General features: G+C 38.7%; 1 long non-coding RNA gene across 1 annotated transcript; it reads left to right on the forward strand.

Moving 5' to 3' along the window:
- Positions 1–1,328: 1,328 nt before the first annotated feature.
- Positions 1,329–19,772, forward strand: LOC104855715. Its single transcript, XR_778451.1, has 4 exons — positions 1,329–3,081; positions 4,124–4,217; positions 6,789–6,861; positions 19,740–19,772. It is a non-coding gene; the product is annotated as an uncharacterized LOC104855715 (long non-coding RNA).
- Positions 19,773–19,841: the final 69 nt, after the last annotated feature.

The following is a 19,841-nucleotide window of genomic DNA, read 5'->3' on the forward strand; positions in this document are numbered from 1 at the left end:
CAAGGCAGCTTTGGCAAGGTGTTCTTAGGGCAACACCGTGGCACACGCAAGCAGGTCGCCATGAAGGAGTTGACAAAGGCAGAGGGGCAAGCGGCCTACATTACGATGGAGGTTGCGATACCGAAGGACCTTTGACACTCTAACATCACACAGTTGCTGGAGGTAACAGAAACTAAGGACAAAAGTACACCTGGTTCTAGAATATGTGATGGGGCTCAACCTGGGGCAAGAGATCTTCCAGACCGAAAGGCAGAGGCTGCGGGAGAAGGACACCTGGAGGATTTTCCGAGACATCTTGGGAACGGTGGATTATTGCCACCAGCAAGGAAATGTACATGGGGACCTCAAGCCCAAAAATGTTTTGATTGACACCCAAGGCCATGCTAAAGTATGCGACTTTGGGTTTGGGTTCCGGTTCCTCCCCGGCAGGAGGTGACTGCGCCTGGTGGCACGCCAGCGTACTTTGTCCCAGAAAGAGTCTTGTATCGGACATATGAAGGCCCTCCCCTGGATGTCTGGACCCTCGGAGTTATATTATATGAGATGATTACTGGGACACATCTCTTTTGTGGAGATCCACCAGAGATAAATGATAGTCTCACTTATGGGACTCTCTTACCTGGACTTCATCTCCATGAATACCAAATACTTCATTGGAAAGCTCATGAAATGGAACCCCAAAATTTGACCAACAGCACAGCAGGTGCTGCAGCACTGGTGGCTCCAGGGTGTCTGGCCCCTCAGTCCTCCTGGGCTGCTCCCTGTGTCCGCAAAGAGGGCAATTCTAAGCCATATGGCTGGGATGGGTTTTGACCCACTAACGGTGATGGACAGACACCCTGAGGAGGAAGGAGTATAATCATGAGATGACAACCTTCCTGTTGCTGCAGAGCCAGGCCCTCCAGGGGCTGGGCTTCAGAAACCCAGTGAAGACTTGCATGCTGCTGCAGAGAAAACATCACGGTGCCTGACAAGTCTGCACTCTCACCTCACATCCTCAGGATGGCCAGCGAGCCTGCCCCCTGCACTGGCCGTTTATTCCCTGGACTGAAGCCCCGAGGAGAACAGGTTGGCAGAGCCTCCCAGCCACCCATAACCATCCAGAGGACCCCAACTCCCAGTGTATCCCTGCAGCCTGGCCCTGCCGCTCCCAGCCTGGCCCTGCCATGCCCAGCATGTCCCACCAGCCAGGCCTTGGAGCTCCCCACTCTCGCTCCAGAACCACCTCTGCCCCTGCCAGCAGTGGGCAATCTATACTGGAAGGCTCTCAAGAGGAGCATCACAGGCTGCCTACGGGCCCTGTGCTGCTGCTGCCTGCCACCCTGCGGGCACTGCCAACACAAGGTGGCCCCAATCAAAAAGCCATGAGAGCAACTCTGTGGGCATGGACATCCTACCCATGGCAGACCAGCCACATGGGAGGAAGCCACGGAGCCACAGAGGAGTTGCCGGAAGGACAGTGAGCCCAGGTGAAGAGAGGCAGCCCTGCCTGTTCTGAGGACTGGGACACTGCTGTTCCCCTGGCCACCATGTAGAAGCCTAGACTCGGCCGTGCTGTGAGCAGCCCAGGAGTATGCAGAGGCCACACTGATCCTCTGCCCCCTGATTGCACGATGGGAGCCACCTCAGCCCAGTCACCAAAGAGGTGTGTGGCAGCATCTCTATATCATCCCAGTGCCAGCCACGGAGCATCCTGGCCCAGAGGTCAGCACAGCTGAGTACTGAGGACCAGGGCCATGCCTCAGCCCAAGTGGACCTGGCCTACGGCCTGAGCCCCATAGCTAACATCTCTGTGGCCTCTCTGCCTCCTCCTCAGTCATCCAGGATACAGTCTACCCCAGCCCAATGCAGTCTGCTTCCAGGGTGTCTCAAACTCAGCCTGTCTTTTCCCCATGCGCCATCAGCACTGTAGAGCAGATTTATTCATGGCACGGATGTTGGGGACACTCAGCGCCAAGGGCAGAGGTGCGGGCATTATAGACACCAGAGGTGCGGGGCCAATGCAGAGGGCTTTGAAGGTGAGAGCAGGAAGGGGATTCAGGAGCAGAACACGGACACAGTCAAGGGATCAAATGAGCCAGCCTCTGCCCCAGAGCAGCCGGCTGAGGACTGATTTGGTGACAGCCCCGGGGACAGCGCTGCCGTGTGGCCAGCACAGTCAGCAGAGCTTCAGCGTAGTGACCCATGTGATTCTCTGAGAGTGCTTGGTGCCCAGTGCTGCTCTTCCTCTTCCTGCTGTCAGGATCACTGGGATTTTATACAGGAGGAGGAGGAGACCCCTCACCTCATATCACTTTTATTGTAGCACATCACCAACACCCCTTTGTCTGAGGGGCTGGCGCTAATGTGCCAGATTTCACCCGCTTGGTGGAGGAGGACGTTCTTATTTATAAAGTTGTTTTCATCCTCAAAAAAAAAAAATACAAAAGACATCAATTAGCAACCTTTCCCAATGGACCTGGAAGAACTAGGGGACTCCAGAGAAAGCCAAGCATGTGCTGCACAGTCTGCCCGTTCTTTGCCGATTGTGAAGGATTTTGCTTTGTTGTATGTAACATATGCTGCTTCTAGAAAACTCTTCCTGAATGCTCAGGAATTTTGGGGGGCAGCACCCATAGAACATCAAGGAAACAAGCCTGCTATAACTGTCATACAGAGAGTTTTCCAGGTTGTTCAGTTTTTACATGAAGAAGGGAAGTGATGGGGAGCAAGTCAAACCCACAGTGAGTTTGCTGCAGATGACACTGAGATGGCACTGTGCTGCTCTATGTGGATCTAGAACGTTTCCCAAAGACTCGTACGTTAAAGGCTTGGTCCTCAGCTTGGCGCTGTTGGAAGGTGGTGGAACCTTTAAGATGTGGGAATTAGTGGGGGGGTTATGTCATTGGGTGCATCCCCTTAAAAGGGACTGTGGGATGCTGGGTTCTTCCTCTCTGTTTCCTTTCTAGCCACCATAAAGTGAGCCGCTTGCTCTACCACATGCTCCCCTCTATGATGTGTTCCCTCTATGATGTCTTCCCTCAACATAGGTCCAAATGCAAGAGGGCCTACTTACTGCTCATTGATTGAAACCTCTGAACTGTAAGTCAAAATAAACCTTTCCTCTCTTTAAGGAGGTTATTCAAGTATTTCTTTTACAATGATGGAAAGCTAACACATTTTTAGCTTTAATATAAAAATGAAGACAAGTAGGAGATAATGGGAGAGCACATGTATGTTCCTTAATGTGACATAAGTGCTCTTTAGCACAGACAGTAACAGTTTTTATTGTCATCATTGAATTCCTTGGCCCCATCTGCCCAACGTTCCTTGATACCATGAGAGAGTATCTAAAGCTTGTGACTTCCACACAAGACACTTAACTACCTTTGGAAGGATTTGTGAAGGTTCTTCTCAACCTTCAAGTGATTCAGTCTTGTTTAACTTTGAGTACAGAACAGAGACCAAATTTATGAAAAGACATTGTTTTCGGTTTTTAAAACATGGGGAAAGGGAATTTAATCATGAAAGGGATAATTCTTCTCATACTTAGGAGCCCTATTTCTTTCTAAAACCTGAAGATATATCTTCTTGATGATCCTCTGTATTCTGTGTGCTAGTATCTTATTCAGGATTTTGCAGCCATAAATAATGAGAAATGAGATTCATTCATAGCAAAATGGATACATATTGACAATATACTCCTAAGTGAAATATATAAATCACACATGTGTAAATACCGAATAGTTTCTCTGGTGTGAAAAACTATAATAGTACATAAGATCCTAATGAGATAATTGACAATGTGAAATAGGAAGAAAGGGGCTAAAGGTGTAGGGAAAGTGGGAAGGGTAGGGGAAAGGTAATAAGGGAAAAGAAAAAAATATGAGAAACTGAAAAAATGGAAATAAAGTATTTGTAAATGGGGAGGGGAGAAGGGGGTGAAGGGAGGGCAGGGACAAGAAGACAAATGAGAAACAAGACCTGTCATGTAAAGGTACAAGATCCCAATAATGAATGTAACTGTACTGTATACCTAAAATGTACCAATAAACTCAATGAGAAAAAAAACTGAAGATAAATAAGAACAAAGTAACCTTGTGATAAATAAAAGGTAAAGCAAGATTTTTTTTTTTTTTGCAAGTTTGTTGTGCATCTGCTTTGGATTATAGATGTGGTTCAGGAAAGTCAGTTCAACTAAAATGATGTGAATGTATCCCTGTGCCACCAGTTCCAAGGTAGGTTCATTCCATGAACTTAATAGCTTAAAATAAGGCAAAATTACTATCCTACAACACAAATTTATTGTGTTACAGTTTTAAAGATCAAAAGTCAAAACATTAGTGTCACTGAGATAAAATTAAGGTTGCTTGATTTTGAAATTCAGAATGTGCTCCCTCCTTGTTGTGTGGCTCTTCCCACATTTTTTAGTTTTCAAATAACTCTCTCTACTCTATCTCTATAGTGCTCTCTCTCTCTCTCTCACTTTTGCTTCTACCATCATATCTTCTATGATTCTCTCTTGCCTCCTTCTTTCACTTATAAGTAGCATCCTTGTGATCCCTGGACCTTCCTCAGAATCCAAGATAATCTCCTCATCCAAAGATCCATAACTTCACAGATGCAAAGTCCCTTTTGCCATGTAAGGTAACACAGTTATGAAATTTTGAGGATTACAATGTGGGCACCTTTGGCAGCCATTGTTTTGTCTATTGTAGAAGTGGCTTATGTATTCTCCCCTTAGTCATAGGACCCAGATATTATTGGTCCCAGTTTATATTTTGCAGTTAAGACTTCTAATGAGACAAGTTAGCATTCAAAGAAGCTGAAGTTAATCAAACAAAAAGCAGGTATGAGCATGTACTTTATCACATTACCAAGAGAATCAAAACAGTATGATAGTAAGTTTGACTTCTTGTCATGCTGAATTCTTTTTTCAGTGCTATGTTATCAGAAAGAGGCAGTATTGTTATAATGTAATTTATATAGTGCATTCCCCTGAGTGATAAACAGAGTATTCCTTAGTATCCTCAGAGAATTAGTCTTTCTATCTCTTTTTATATTAGGTCAGCTACTCTAGCAATATAATATCTGTATGCAATAAATAAACCGGACTCACTAAATTTAAGGATGTTCACTTAAATTCCTTCTGGAGTTTATTTCTTTTCCCTTCCTTTTCTTGTCATTTGCAAATGCTTTCTCTGTGTACTGTCGAGCCATTTACCCATGTTAGATTTAATTAGGTCCATTAGATTTTTAAATAGTAATTACCACTCAATTACTTTGAATCATACCCTCTTAATAAAGATGTGCCTTGAAAAGAGATTATCAACTTAAATTCATGTAGTAGCCTTAAGAAAACTTGCATTTAGCAATGCTTCTTGTAATGTGTTACATATAGCAATGATACTAAATAGATGAAGTTTAAGAATTTTGCCTTGATGAGTTGATTATTCCCATTCATTCCTTGTTAAAAGCCACATGGGTAATTTCCATTCAGTTTGTTGGCAACTCTAAATACCAAGCCTAATTCAGGAGAACTCCCTTTTCCCTCTAACCTGTCAACATTAATTCCTGCATTCTCAGTTGACATTGGCCTCAGCACCTAACCTCAGACTATCACCAACCATCAGGGCTGTTTGAAAGTTTTAGCTATCTGCTTCTCTCCCTCAATGACATTGTCTTGTCACCAGTTCAGACTAAGACAGTTCATCTGAAGTGCCTGAAGAAAAGATGCGAAGTGGTGGACTGATGGGTTAAACTCCTTTTATTCACCTGCTTCGTGGACAAGTGCATCTGTTTAGCTGTTCCCGAGGCCTCCCACCTCTATACACGCCCATTCCCACCTCAGCCAGCCCATTCTTGCAAAAGTCTTCGGCTTCTTAGTCTACCCCAGCCCTCATGTCAGTGTATATTTGTATCAAAATACACAATAGTGCCCATATAAGTTACCCTTACACGGGCTAGCATTGACGTTGGTTATATTAGGTATTTACACCGAGACCGAAGAGGTGTGCTTGCACCAGGATTATGCTGACTTGGACTTAAAGTCCACCAGAAATCATTCTCCTCCAAGCCTGAACCAAAATGCAGCCATCTTAGGCTTCATTTTTCCCTATAGACATCCCCACATCTTAATGATGATAATGGGTACCATCTAATGAGTATTTGCTAGGGTCTGGGCATTTCACATTCCTCATTCCTAACTGTTATCTTGAGCTAACCCACTAAAAATATTTGTTAAAATATTTGCCCTAGATACTAGAGGCATAGCCAAATAGGTACAAAATCTCTACGCAATAGTTGAGGAAAGTGGGAGGAATAATGAGACTAGTCCAAGGCCTTGCAGTGCACACATACAGACAAAGCACAGATCTGACTGGCACCACGCTTGGCTCAGCTCCCCGCCCCGACCGCTACGGGTTGGAACTGCTGTCTGATTTGGCTGGGATGTTTGAAAACCCATTCAACTCTCAAGGTTAGGGCATAAGGTTACCAAAAGAGTCAGAAATTAAAAGACAGTTTAGGAATAAGGTTGAAAAACAGAAAACTCACAATTACTCAGAACACGGCTTCTACTATTAGTAATTAAATGTTTCAATTTTTAAAACTTTAGGAGTTTAAGGCACATACAAGACGTAGAGCAAAAGAGGTGATGCATTTCAAAGTGAATACATTCAAATAGAATTAACCACAGTCCTAGGTGCATCCTTTCTGCTTTAATCTCTGATGTGTACGTCAAATGAAAGCATGCTAAATTTTCAGTTACGTGCTGGTATTAATATGTTTCCGTCTTTCATCTCACATAGAACTGAACAGAAAGGGCTCAGTAGATGTTCTTGATGGCTGAGAGCTGGACATTTAAATGACCTGGGACAGGAGGTAATTTTGCTTTCATTTGTTTTCTGTGTCAAGAATTTTAGGTTTCTGAAACCTTGTAGGAGTCAGAAAGTTTCATGTTAATAATGTAAAAGTAATACATTTCTGGGGAGCAATTTTACAATTTGTTTTGAATATTTAAGTGTGCATTTTGAGCAAAAGGCAAATAGACAAAGTTAATCGCATAAGAATGTTCATTACACATTGATTATAAGAAAGAACTGGAAAAAAACTACATAAGTAGTCATCAATTATGCACATTCATGAAGATACTGCATGAAAATCACTGTGTATATATATGCATTTATATGTAAAGATTTTTTTTTTTTTTGTACCGGGGATTGACCTCAGGTCCTTGCACTTGCAAGGCAGGCCACCGAACCGCTGAGCTAAGTCCCGGCCTTATGTAAAGATTTTTTAAAAGGTTGTAAATCCCACTTTTAAAAGGTTGAGCATGTGTCTGTATGAGTGTGTGATCAGTAAATAACAAAACATTAACTGCAATTATCACCAAGTAGCAGAATTAAGGAGGACTTTTCACTTTATTGTAAATTTCTGTATTATCTGAAAATTCTTCTTTTGCTCTCTTTTATTGTCATTTCCCAGTTAGATCACCCAATCCCTACCTCCTCCTGTGCAGCAGACACATGCACTCTGACAATTCTACTGATGTGTTTTATGTAAATCTTATAGTTTGTGTGTACTCCTACTGGGATGGTTAATTTTAGATATAATTTTAATTGCTTTTGCTCCTCTACAGAACCTTTAGCAGTATACATACAAAATGTATCTTTGTGTTTCTTGTCCACATATTTCAAATTTACTCACTATCACATCTTGTTTCCTACTTGTTTTATACCTAGTTTTATGTTTTTAGATCTATGTTGCTATGTGTACATCTAGTCGAGTGGTCAGAACCATTGAAGTTTTTTTCATAGTATAGGTACTGTAAACTGTAAGAATAAGCTTTGCTACTTTCACAATCAGACAAAGTCCATTAAGGATACATGAACTGTGAAGAAAGAAGAGAAAGAAAATAACCTTTTTTCTAATACAAAATCATACATAAAGTTATAAATTATACATAATTTTGCCAATGGAATTATTCAAATGGAGAAATATTTATTACATTGGACATTCCATTTTACTAAGAACCTCTACATTAATAAAGTGTTCAGATGTGTGAAACTTTTATAAATAAAGAAAATTCAAAGAGAAAAGTGAATATTTCTTCCTATGTAAACTCTGAAATGCTTATTTTAGGAGACAAAAATTTCAAAAGACAAAGTTATTTTGAAAGTGGAAAGTAGTGAACTTATTACTGTGTGTTCTCACTATATATTAAAAATGAAATTAATATCATTTAAAATAAAAGAAATATGACATTGAAATGCAAACAGAAATTAAGGAAAATCCCAAAAGGATAGGAAATGGTTGATGGACAGCACGAGAAAATGAAAAGACAGAGGAAGCAATAAAGCCTGCTGGGAAAAACTGAAAATTTATATATTGAAAGTTCATAATTTTTTACATAAAAATCTAATAATAACTGCTAATCCCTTTCTTTTCTTTAAACTTTAATTTAAGGATTAAAAATAGAACTTCAAGAATAACTTTATGCAGTCATAGCTTTCATAAGACAGCTGCCAAATATCTCCAGTAAAGATTTATGTTTAACTTTCAAGTTTTTCTTCAAAACAATGTCATATTCCTAGATGAGGTGTAAAAAAATCACATATAACTGTATGTTATGAAGGAAAAACGGCAAGATGAGAGTCATATTTCAAAGCAGACGTTACTGAAGTACTATAATTTCAGAAAAGGTTACAAAGAACTGTGTTTCTTCTCTTTCCTATTAGGCTAGTTTTCTCTGACAACAGTAGAAAAGCTTGAGAACACAGTACTGGTAGACAACATGAAGTAACCTTACTAAGAGTATTTTGTTGAAAATAGATATTACTTTTTCCCCCACTGTCCAGAATATTTCACTTCAGAAAGAAGTTACTGACCTAAGAAAGATAAACAAACAGACTTCGAGGATCTAGAGGCAGGTAAGAAAAACAACTACAGTACAGAAGTTTAAATGTGAAAATAAAAAAACAAAATAGTTATCTGAAGATTCAGGTCCAGTTGGAAGAAGGAATGCTTACTAACTCTGACAGATGGCCCGCCATGGGGAAAGGCCAGGCATGTGACCAGATAATCTAGGGAGAAGGTCACAGTCATTTCCCTCCTTTGGAAATGGAGTTAAACTAGAAACCAAAACTGTAGGATATGTCTTGGCTCTGAGACATCTTGAATTTGTCTTAGGTTCTCCAGTCAAAATCCCCTAAAGATAAAACAAAACAAAACAAAACAAAAACTGAATTTTGGACAATTTGATGTAGTTTTAAAAAGGTAGTCAGCATTTTATTCATTTCAGAATGAAATAGCACAATAACATATTTGTTTTGCTAAGAATTTTTAAATCCCAAAAGCTCAAGCTTTGCAACCTTTGACTATTTAGCCTCCTTGTACATGGAAAAAAAATACATAATAAGGGAATTCACCTCATAGGATTATTGAAAAATTAATCTAAATAAGTCTTCTAAAGGGCTTAGGATAAGTTATGGCCCATAGCACATATTCAGCAAATGTCCACTGGTGCTGGAAGGAGTTTTTAGGGAAGAAAGAGAGGCTCTATGTACCATTTGAGCATCTCTTTGCCTGGGACTCACAGCTGAATTTTTATACCAATTGAGTTAGCATGTTGTAATGGTTTTGATCGATCATATTCCATGTGAAGACGACATTATTTACCACTAGTATTAGGACATGAGACTTTCTGTAGATCTATCACAGATCACAATGTAATACAATCTCAGGCCACAAATTTAAGTATACAAAAAAATGCTAAGTTTTAAGTTCTAGTTCAAGTTTTCATGCCAATGGCTGTTAGAAAACAATCTCCATTCACTCAAGGCTCTCTTGCCTGTACTGATATTAATCTCAAATGACACAATCCTGACAGATTAAAATTCCAAATGTTGACATTTTGAAATTAACTTGAGGAATTTCATTGAGGAGAGGAGGCAGAATATACAAGAGGTAGAAAGTCTAATTCTAAGAACAGAATGAGATATGCTATACAGAGATGAAAAAAGATTAGTTTAAAAATATATCATTTGTAGCTGGGCATGGTGGCACATGCCTGTGATCCCAGAACTCAGGAGTTTGAGGTCAACCTGGGCTACACAGTGAGTTTAAGGCCAGCCTGAACTACACAGTGAGACCATGTCTCAAAAAAAATTGCTTATTTTATTACATACAGTTGCCTTTGAATTATTCTATCATATTTTTATGTTTTTCAAGTAAATCCCTTTAAAATGTAAATAAATGACAAATACATATATTTGGTGTACATTGGCATTCCTTGAGCTGGTACAATTCCAGGAGCCTTTAAAGAAAGAATTAAAGCTGCATTTTCCTGAAGAAGCTAATAAATGGTGTTGCTGCTTCATCACCAACGTTTCTGCCAGATCAGTGGTCTGTATACAAATATGGAATGGATTTCTGCATATCCAAAACAGCATGGAAGTGAAGATGAGAAAATTTAGCTCGTGTCGGTGTATACTGAATCATTAAAGAATTTCCCAAAGAGCAGCACCATGTAGAAACTGAGTGTAAATGCATTCTTGGAGCAGAGCTGTGTCCTAAGAAAAAAAGGAACCATTCTTTGTGATGCAAGACACAAATAAAGTTGACGATGAAAGCAGCTCTTAAAGGCATCCTGTATACAACTGCCCATCAACTATCTTGGCAGTACTTTTTTATATATATTTTTTTTTTTTTTAGATTTTTTTGGTTTGTTTTCTTTCTTTTTTAAAAGTTTCTCCCCACTGTGGTTGTGTGTGTGTGGGGGGGTGTTTTACTGGGGATCGAACCCATGTCTTTGCACTGAGCCCAGCCCCTTTTTTATTTTCTATTTTGAGGTAAGTTCTAAGTACTTAAATTGCTCAGCTCGGCTCAAACTTGTGATCTTCCTGCCTGAGCCTACAAGAGTGCTGGATTTACACCTACTTCTTACCATTTCAAATCGTTAATATTATTTTTTACAATTTGAACTGTTATGATTTCATTTTTGTATCATTTCCAATACTGTAGGTATGAACTGTGTAAATATTTTCAAAGTTCTAATTCATTTCATGTATTGTTTGTAAATTTGACTCCAAAAAAGTGCATTATCACAATGTTGACTTGTGTATATAAGCATTGTGTATGCAAACATGTCAAAACTTTCTTAGTAAATGAGATGGTTTTTTTGTAAATCTGCATTTGTAAAAGATAAAATTTCTCCAGACCGTGACTTTTTGGATATCTGCATATGTAGTGTTAGGCCCATGGCAGTTTTTTTTCAGTCTGATTAAAAGACTTCAGTTGTCTGTCATGGAATTTCAGATCATTGGCTATAAAGCTGAGTGTACACAATTATCACAATAGTAATATGTGTTTATATATTTCACTTTTTTGACCACTTTATGAATATGGCTCATCTGATCATAATTTTACACCAGTGCAACTGTCATTAGTATACCTGAATGTTTATGCTTGCAAAAAATATGTAATTTTTATTGTTTATTTTATTACATACAGTTGCCTTTGAATCATTCTACCATATTTTTATGTTTCTCAAATAAATCCCTTTAAAAATGTAAATAAATGGCAAAGAATTTCTAAAGTTATATTTTTTAACCTGGGCATGGTGGTACACACCTGTAATCCCATCACTCAGGAGGCAGAGGCAGGAGGATTGTGATGAGTTCAAGTCCAGCCTGAGTTGCATAGAGTTCAAGGCTAGAATAAACTACATAGCAAGACACTGCACACACACACACACACACACACACACACACACAAACACACAGAGTTATTTTTTTTTTAAGACTTACATTTTTGGGCTTTTGACATTTCTGGAGTATAGACTTTAGAGAGTTTGATCTTTTGGGTTTCAGCATTTGAGATTATGGAATTGAGGATTGAATCTTTGGGATTATGACCTAAACTGGCCCTTAACCCTGTTACACTGGGATTGCATGTATACACCAGGGGATTGTTATCTGTTTTACTTGCTGTCATCTGGCTATGCTACTGTCTGCTGAGGCATACATTCTAGACCTGGCTGCCAGCCCCCAAAGTTCACAGCTGTGTCCTCCTTGTGCTGGACACTAGTTTCTGTGATTTTTGGGAAAGAGAATGAGTGGAACACTAGAAGGCCTACCTCAATCCTCTATAGCTTCTTGCTCATGACATATGATTCTGCTGTTCCTTCATGCTATGCTAAAGTACAGAGGTACTCTTTGAGACCATTTCAGTCCCTTTTATGTCTAACGTACCACACTTCATCTCTACTATATTGCTTCTGTGTCATTACCAAGGGTGAATCCTGCGGTTTACCACCTTACCAGAATGAATGAAAAAAGTGATGTTCCTTCTGCTCCTGGGTCCCCAAAATTATGTAGAGGAGAGGGTTTTCTTATACCTTAAACTAAGTCCAAGAGAAGGCTAAAAACACAGGTCCTTTCTCAGCTACCCAGCATCTGAGCACTTTTGTTTTCCTCTGACTGTTCTCCTTTTTCACAAGTCTAGAGAATCTCTAGTCTTGAGGGAAAATTGTCCTTGACCCATCAGGTAATTTTTAATTCTTTTGTCTCAAATCTGGATCTTGGCTTTTGAAATTTTGAAAAGTAAGAATTTGATATTGATAACTCTTGTTTGAGGAATGTCTATTTCATAGTCTAGCTGCCTCAACAAAGAATGCAACAGAAAAAACAAACAAAACCATCAACAGTATTGACTAATATAGTAAGGTACATCAAAGCAGGGAGAAATGTCTTGTCTTCCCCCATTTCATCTTAAAACTGCATTTTAAGTACATGTAAGTACTTACTTTCCATAATGAATAGTCTCCCAAGAAAATGTTTTCCTTTGGCTAAAAACATGAACCACCTTATATGCTACTGAAAAGCTCAAATTGTAAATATAAATTGCACCTAGTATGTGCATGTAAATGGTCCTTGCTATGGTTTGTGTTTAGATGTTCATCCATAGGCTCACGAGGTCATAGGTGGGGTTTTTTCAGAGGTGGCTGGATCTAGAGTGTGTGGTGCTGAGACTCATTCATGGTGCAGTGCTAGGATTAAGGGCACTAGGATTAAGGGTGTGTGATTACTAAATTAGCCCACTGCTTGGCTTGGCACCAACCCTTAGCCAGGTAGCCTAGATAGAATATAAAAGGGACAGAAGGAAGCTGCTCTTGTCACTTGCTGGTTGCTACTTCTCTGCTAGCTACTTTCTGCCTGCCCTTCTTTGCAGTGGATTATTTCTCCTCTGCAATGCTCCTCTGCCACGCCACTTGACCTTCAATCAGCCACCTATGGGCTGAAACCTCTAAAAACTGAGCTAAGTAAACCTTTCCTCCTTTAACTTTGGGTGTTGGGTATTTTGTCTTGGCAGCAAGCAAAGTAACTAAGACAATCCTATCAGCCTGCTGGATGAGGGTGTGTCTCTGTCTTCAGTTCCTTAACTTGCCTCTTCCTTCTATAATCTGTCATCTGCTCTTTAGTGACCTCTTATTCCCCTTCACATTTATTCCATTCTCCAATTTCTGTCTTTATGTAGTCCACTATCCAAGAGAACACGTAGTTCTACTTTTTTGTAAATTTGACGATGTTTGCATGGTACTTCCTTAAGATGTCCAGACACAATACATCTTACATAGAATCTAAGAAAAACTTGAAATCAGAGAATTTGATGGTGATGGTAATTTTCAAAGTTTTTGATAACTCCAAAGGCCTTTATTCTTTTATTGCATTTGAGTCATTGTTATATGGATTATTTATAAGCCTTTGAAAGGGTTATGGTCATCCTTCTAGAAGTTTGAGGGGATCCAGATTGACAAGACTACAGTCATCCTGGTTATAAACATCACTTTTTCTGCCAGGTCACCTTGGCACTCCAAATTGTACAGGATAAACAAAGTTGTTAAGATAGTCAGCTGAGCCAGGACTGTTTCTGAACTGTTGTTTGAAATGTTAATATTTTTGAGAAAGCCCAGGTACATTCCAGTTGGCTGATGTCCACCTTTGTCTAATTTCACTTAGACTTTTCTCCTGCAATGGAGTGTGGGGATCCTCTTGTTTTGTCACCCAAGACATATTTCTGTCTGTAGATCCTAACAAATTGCATTCTGTGCAACCCTGGATTTGTTTACTTCTCTAATTGGGTCTTTCATTAACTTCCTGCATTCGCAGCTGGTTCTTATACATCAAGTTTTTTCCAAAACAGACTTGTGAGATGAATGACATATATTCAGTGTTCAATCACTATTTACTGAATCAAAGAACAGTAAGATATTTGGCGGTTTTCAAACAATAATGCATACCTAGACCATTATAATTGATATATACCATATACTTTAGTATATGTCTGTAATACTGTTTCAAAACTAAAAATAGAGATAATTATGGGTAAAATTGTGTTTAAAATTAAACTACTATATTATAGTTCTCAGCTAGAAAAGAATTCCTTAATACTTTTAAGGAAGAAGTGAGAGGAATAAAGTACATTTTATACATTGGATCAAAAGATAAAATGTTTATAAAAATGAGCACTGAGATATAACTCTTAATATTAGAAATGAAAGTATAAAAGTATGATACCAGTCTGGGTTTCAGTTTGGGCTCTACCAATTACTTGCTAAGAAATTATGGGCATATAATTTTTGGGGGCTTTGGGGGACCGAACTCAGGACCTTGTGCTTGCCAGGCAGGCAGCTGAACCACTGAGTTAAATCCCCAGCTGTGGGTATATAATTTAATTTTTTTATTGATTAAATTTATTCGTACACTTTAGGTATACAGTATGATGACATTCATCATTGGGAATTTGTACCTTTCCATGATGTATCTTGGTTCTTATTTTTCCCCATTCCCCTGCTCTCCCCTCCACTTCTCTACCCTTCTTTATTTACAAAGACTTTGTTTCCATTTTTTGCTTTTCTCATATTTATTCCTTTCCTTTCTTTTCTTTCCCCTACCGCTTCTAATTCCCCTTCCCCTTTGGACCTTTTCTATTTTACAATATTATTCTACATTTTGATCCTTAAAATAATTTAATATTTTGAGGGTCAGTTTTCCCTTAAAGTTTTGAACTAGAATCTCTAAGTTTCTATCATTATTTTTTTCCTTAGTTTAAAAATATATCAGATAATAACAGAAAGAATAAGAATAATTTTAAAAAATAAAACCCACTGTAAATCAATCCCTTCAAAATTAAATACAATTATTTTTGCTTTTAAAAGTAATTTAGAAGCATTCAGGCTGGGGACATAGCTCAGTGGTAGATGACTTGCCTTGCACACAGGGAGAGGTGATGTTTTGATTTCCAACTGATAAGGTGTTTCTGTTTCCAAACTGATCAATATAGAAATTTTAAAAACTGGTGACTTTATTATATAGGTAGTTTGTAAAGGAGAGAAGCCATCTACTATCATAAAGAGGTACTTCAGGTAAAATGCTAATGTCACTTTAATTATAATTCCTTTTGTGTAAATAAAAATTTTATAGATACCATATATATGTGTGAGTACGCGCAGGTTTATGCACATTTTTATAACTCTTTCAAAATAGAATACTATAAGGATTTTGTTCATTTGTTTGTTTCATTTTGCTGAAATGTGTAGAATTTTTAAGGTTTATGTTAATTTATGGAATGATTTCCAGATGGAAACAAAGATTACCCTTTGAATTATCTACTTTTATTAGGTTAACTAAAACAAAACTCTATAGAGTATCTAAGTAATTCTCAAGCTACATAAGAAACACCCAGTTGATGCACGAGAATTATAAAGATAATTTACACAGTTCAGTGAAGAAAGCAATCTATACTGAAAAGTAACTAAAAGTTATATCACTATATATTTTAAATAGAAAATAAATGTGCAGAAAACTGAGTAATCATCATTACTCTTATACCTGACCTCTGGAATAGAATTATATCATCTCCCTTTCTTTCTACCTTATATACTGCTTTTCACACTTTAATATGCACAATCGCCTGAGAATCTTGTTTAAAATTCAGATTCTAAGAGGCCTGTGAGGTTCTAGCTTCTGTTTCTTATATTACTAGTCTTGGGATCAGATTTTGAGTAGTAAGGCTTTAAACTATGAAGACAAGAGTTGAAAATGACAAAAGAAAAGACATGTCTGCACTTTCCTTTTTTTGTTTTGTTCTAGCCAAAACACATACTGAAATTCTGACATTATTACTTAGGGTGAGTCTAAGCTTAGTTACTCTACTTTGTCTTCCTCAGTGGCTCCATCTATACTCCCACAAAAGGGAAAGATCTTACAGACACCTGTCAGGTAGTATGCCATAGGTAACTATTACCTGTGACTCCCAGGCTAGAGGTCTCTGAAAGTGGGGCCCTATTGTGCCTTATCATGGTGCTTTCTAGGAAGAGTCATGATAGAAAGACTGCACGATTCTACTAAAAGGGTAAATTATGCCAAAATTTAGAATAGTGACTATTTATGTCTGGTGTTAGAATGTATTATTATAATAGAATTTTCAGGAAATGTATTTTCTAATTACATTTTATTTAAGGTAATAAATGAGGATCACATACTGTTATCATACACCAACTAATACTGTAGCACTGGTGAGGAACAGATAGGGATGTGGATCTGCCTAAAGCATAAAAAAGCACTGTAGGAGGGAGGTCTCTGATGAAATTTTTTTTCTATGATGATGAAAGTCAACTACCAAGTTCTTATGCCACTCAGTGTAACTCAGATGAAATGGGCTTCTCATAGGCCAAGTATTTTTAAAAAATCCTTTTTTGGTACAAACACATACTATGTATCCATCCTTACACTAAGAGCTTTCAATGAAGTGGCTTTTTTGTGAAAAGCTCCATTATTTGGTTCATTCTATATGAATAAATTAATATATATGTATCTTAAAAATAGAAAAGTGTAGATTATTCACTTCATTAAAAGAACAGCCAGAAATGACTCTTTTAAGGGGTTAGTATATATATATAAAATCAGTGGTTCTTTTGGAGTTATGTATAATTAGCATATATATATATATTTTTTCCAGGTTAAATACATAAACTGGGGCGTATCTATAACACTTTTATGATAATACAAATTTTAGAAATGCCAGTCTACTGAATAATGCTTGGGTTTCATTAAAGCCTCCTATTGTTTCACCTTAGAGAACACTTCAAGCATCTATAACATTGTTTAGATCTAAAGTGTCCCCGAAAGTCTCATGTGCATATATTTTTAATGTGTTACTTTATTGATCTCAAAAATAATACCTGGACAGTAGGTCTCATTGGTAGTTTCATTTTGCAGATGGAATAACTGAGCCTTGGCAAAGTTGGGGGAGAGAAATGGCACCCGCAGTGGCAGGGCCATTTGCATCTCCTGGAGCAACAACTCTGTGGCCGATGTGCATCTTTCTCTGAGAACTGTCTCTGATGGCTGAGCTTGCCCCAGAACCCCGGTTATCCTAAACTAGATGAGTTTTCTCTCCTTCAGCTTGGAAGGGATGGTCTTGTAGGATGTAGTAATCTAGGTTGTAGGGGTTGAAAATTTTGTTGCAAGCTCTCCTGGCCTTTAATGTTTCTGTTGAGAAGTTGGTTAATTCTTCTTATGGGTTTGCTCCTGTAAGTTATTTGGTGTGTCTTCCAACAGCTTTTAATAGTTTCTTTGCTCTGGATTTCTGAATTTCAACTGTGATGTGTTATAGAATGATCCACTCTGGTCGTGTGGCTCCCTGACCAGACAGGGTCAGAGCTGGAAAAAAGAACGGGAGAGTGCTCCCAACTGTGGATCTCACAGGAGCCACAATCCAGAGGCTTCCAAAAATACATAAGCTTCCCAAAAACTGAGCCCACATATATTGAAGTGGATGAAACTCCAGACAAAAATTTTAAAGCCAATAGTGAAAATGATTAATAACATCAAAGGAGAGCCATACAAGCAGCTGACCTTCTCAACTGCTAGGATCAAATAATAATCAAAGAACAGACAAACATGCAGTTGAATGAATTAGGGAAGACAATGTAAACTGTGAAAGACAACTTCAGCAAAGACACAGAGATTCTGGAAAAGAACAAAGCAGAAATCAAATAAAAACTGAAGTGAAAGTGTAGGCATAGAAAAGATCTGTCAGAAGAAAGACGAGCGCTGCTGGAACTTTCAGATAGAATCAAAGAAAAAATGAAAGAAAGAAAGAAAAAAGAGCAAGCAGCACTGAATGGATGGTACAAAAGTTCTTGGATAAACCCAAAAGAAATAACTTAAGGTTCATTCGCCAAAATAAGGCAATGAATTACATACAAGCTAATGGCTTTAAAAATACATTCACTGAAATTATTGCAGGAAATTTCACAAAGCTGAAGGATGAGGCGGATACTCAGATAAAGGAGGCATTTTGGAACCTCATGTGCATTTTGGAAGGTGCTTGGATCATGGGGATGCTGCATTCATCAGTGGATTAATCCACTCACACAGCTGAAACACTGTTAGGAAATGGGGCTTGGTTGGAGGTGGGAACTGCGTACGAGACTGAATGGGTATATTCTTGGCCCCCAATCCTCCTTCTCTCTCTGCTTTCTGGTTGCTGTGCGGCAAGCAGCTTTCCTCTGCCATGATTTCACAGTGCCACTTCTGCCTTGGATCCAGCCAATTATGGAATGAACCCACTGGATCTGTGAGACAAGTAAATCTCTGCTTTTTTTTTTTTTTTTTTTTTTTTTTTGAGACAGGGTCTCACTCTGTAGTTGAGACTGACCTGGAACTCACTATGTAGCCCAGGCTGGTCTCGAACTCACAGCGATCCTCCTGCCTCAGCCTCCCAAGTGCTGGGATTACAGGCATGCGTCACAACCCCAGCTATCTCTGCTCCTTTAAATTAGAGGCATTGAATATTTTGGCATAGCATTGGGAAAATGATTAATATAAACACAAACCTATTATTATGGTTTAGATCTACAATTTCCTTAAAAGGTTCAGAGATGGGTTTTAAAGGTGATTGGATAATGGGGTGCTATACTCATCAATGGATTGAAAAGTTCAGAGCTGAATGTGCTGTTAGGAGACAGGGTCTGGTTGGAGGAGGTGGGTCATAGGGGGCACAGCTCAAACACTTCCCCCTCCCAGCTCCTCCCTTCACTCTCTGCTTCCTGGCCCCTTGGAATGAGCAGCTGTCCCTTGTCCTTCCATGGTACCATTTCTGTCTTGGAGCTAGCTGTGTACTAAAACTTCTAGAAATCATTAAGCCAAAACAACCCTAACCTTGTTAAAGTTGTGTGTTTTGGGTATTTTGTCCCAGTGACAGTAAAGTAACAAAAACACTTGTATTTAAAATTATCTATTCATGATTTCCCAAATAGATACTTTCCTCCTTACACCTTTGCTCAAACTGTTCCTTCTGCCTAGAATGTCCTTTGTCCCTGTCTTTTTCTATAATATTTTATTTATCTTTCAAGGCTCAGCTCAAATTTTAACTTCTCTACAAAGACTTCCCAGGGCTCCATGGCCAGGATTATATCTTCTCTTTTGTGCATTCCCATAACTCTTTAAATTTCTATCGCAGTGTTTCTCAAAGTGGGTCCTTTTATCCATAGCATTAACATCATTTGGGGATGTGAGAAATGCAAATTTTGGGGGAATATGTCACATCTACTGAGTCAGAAACACTGTCTACAGTTGGAACAGTGCCCTAAGGCATTCCAGTTTACTGTGAATTGAGAACCATTGCTTCAGTATATTCTCTATTTTATTATCACAGGCATACTCTACTGTGCTTCACTTTATTGTACCTTACAGATAATTGCATTACTTATACATTGAAGCAACCCACATGGACCAAGTCTGTTGGTGCTATTTTTCCAATAGCTCAGATTGCCAGCATTTCTTAGCATTTTAAAT

Source organism: Fukomys damarensis, unplaced genomic scaffold (genome assembly GCF_012274545.1).
Source record: "Fukomys damarensis isolate Sample0158 unplaced genomic scaffold, DMR_v1.0_HiC HiC_scaffold_33, whole genome shotgun sequence".
Taxonomy (NCBI): domain Eukaryota; kingdom Metazoa; phylum Chordata; class Mammalia; order Rodentia; family Bathyergidae; genus Fukomys; species Fukomys damarensis.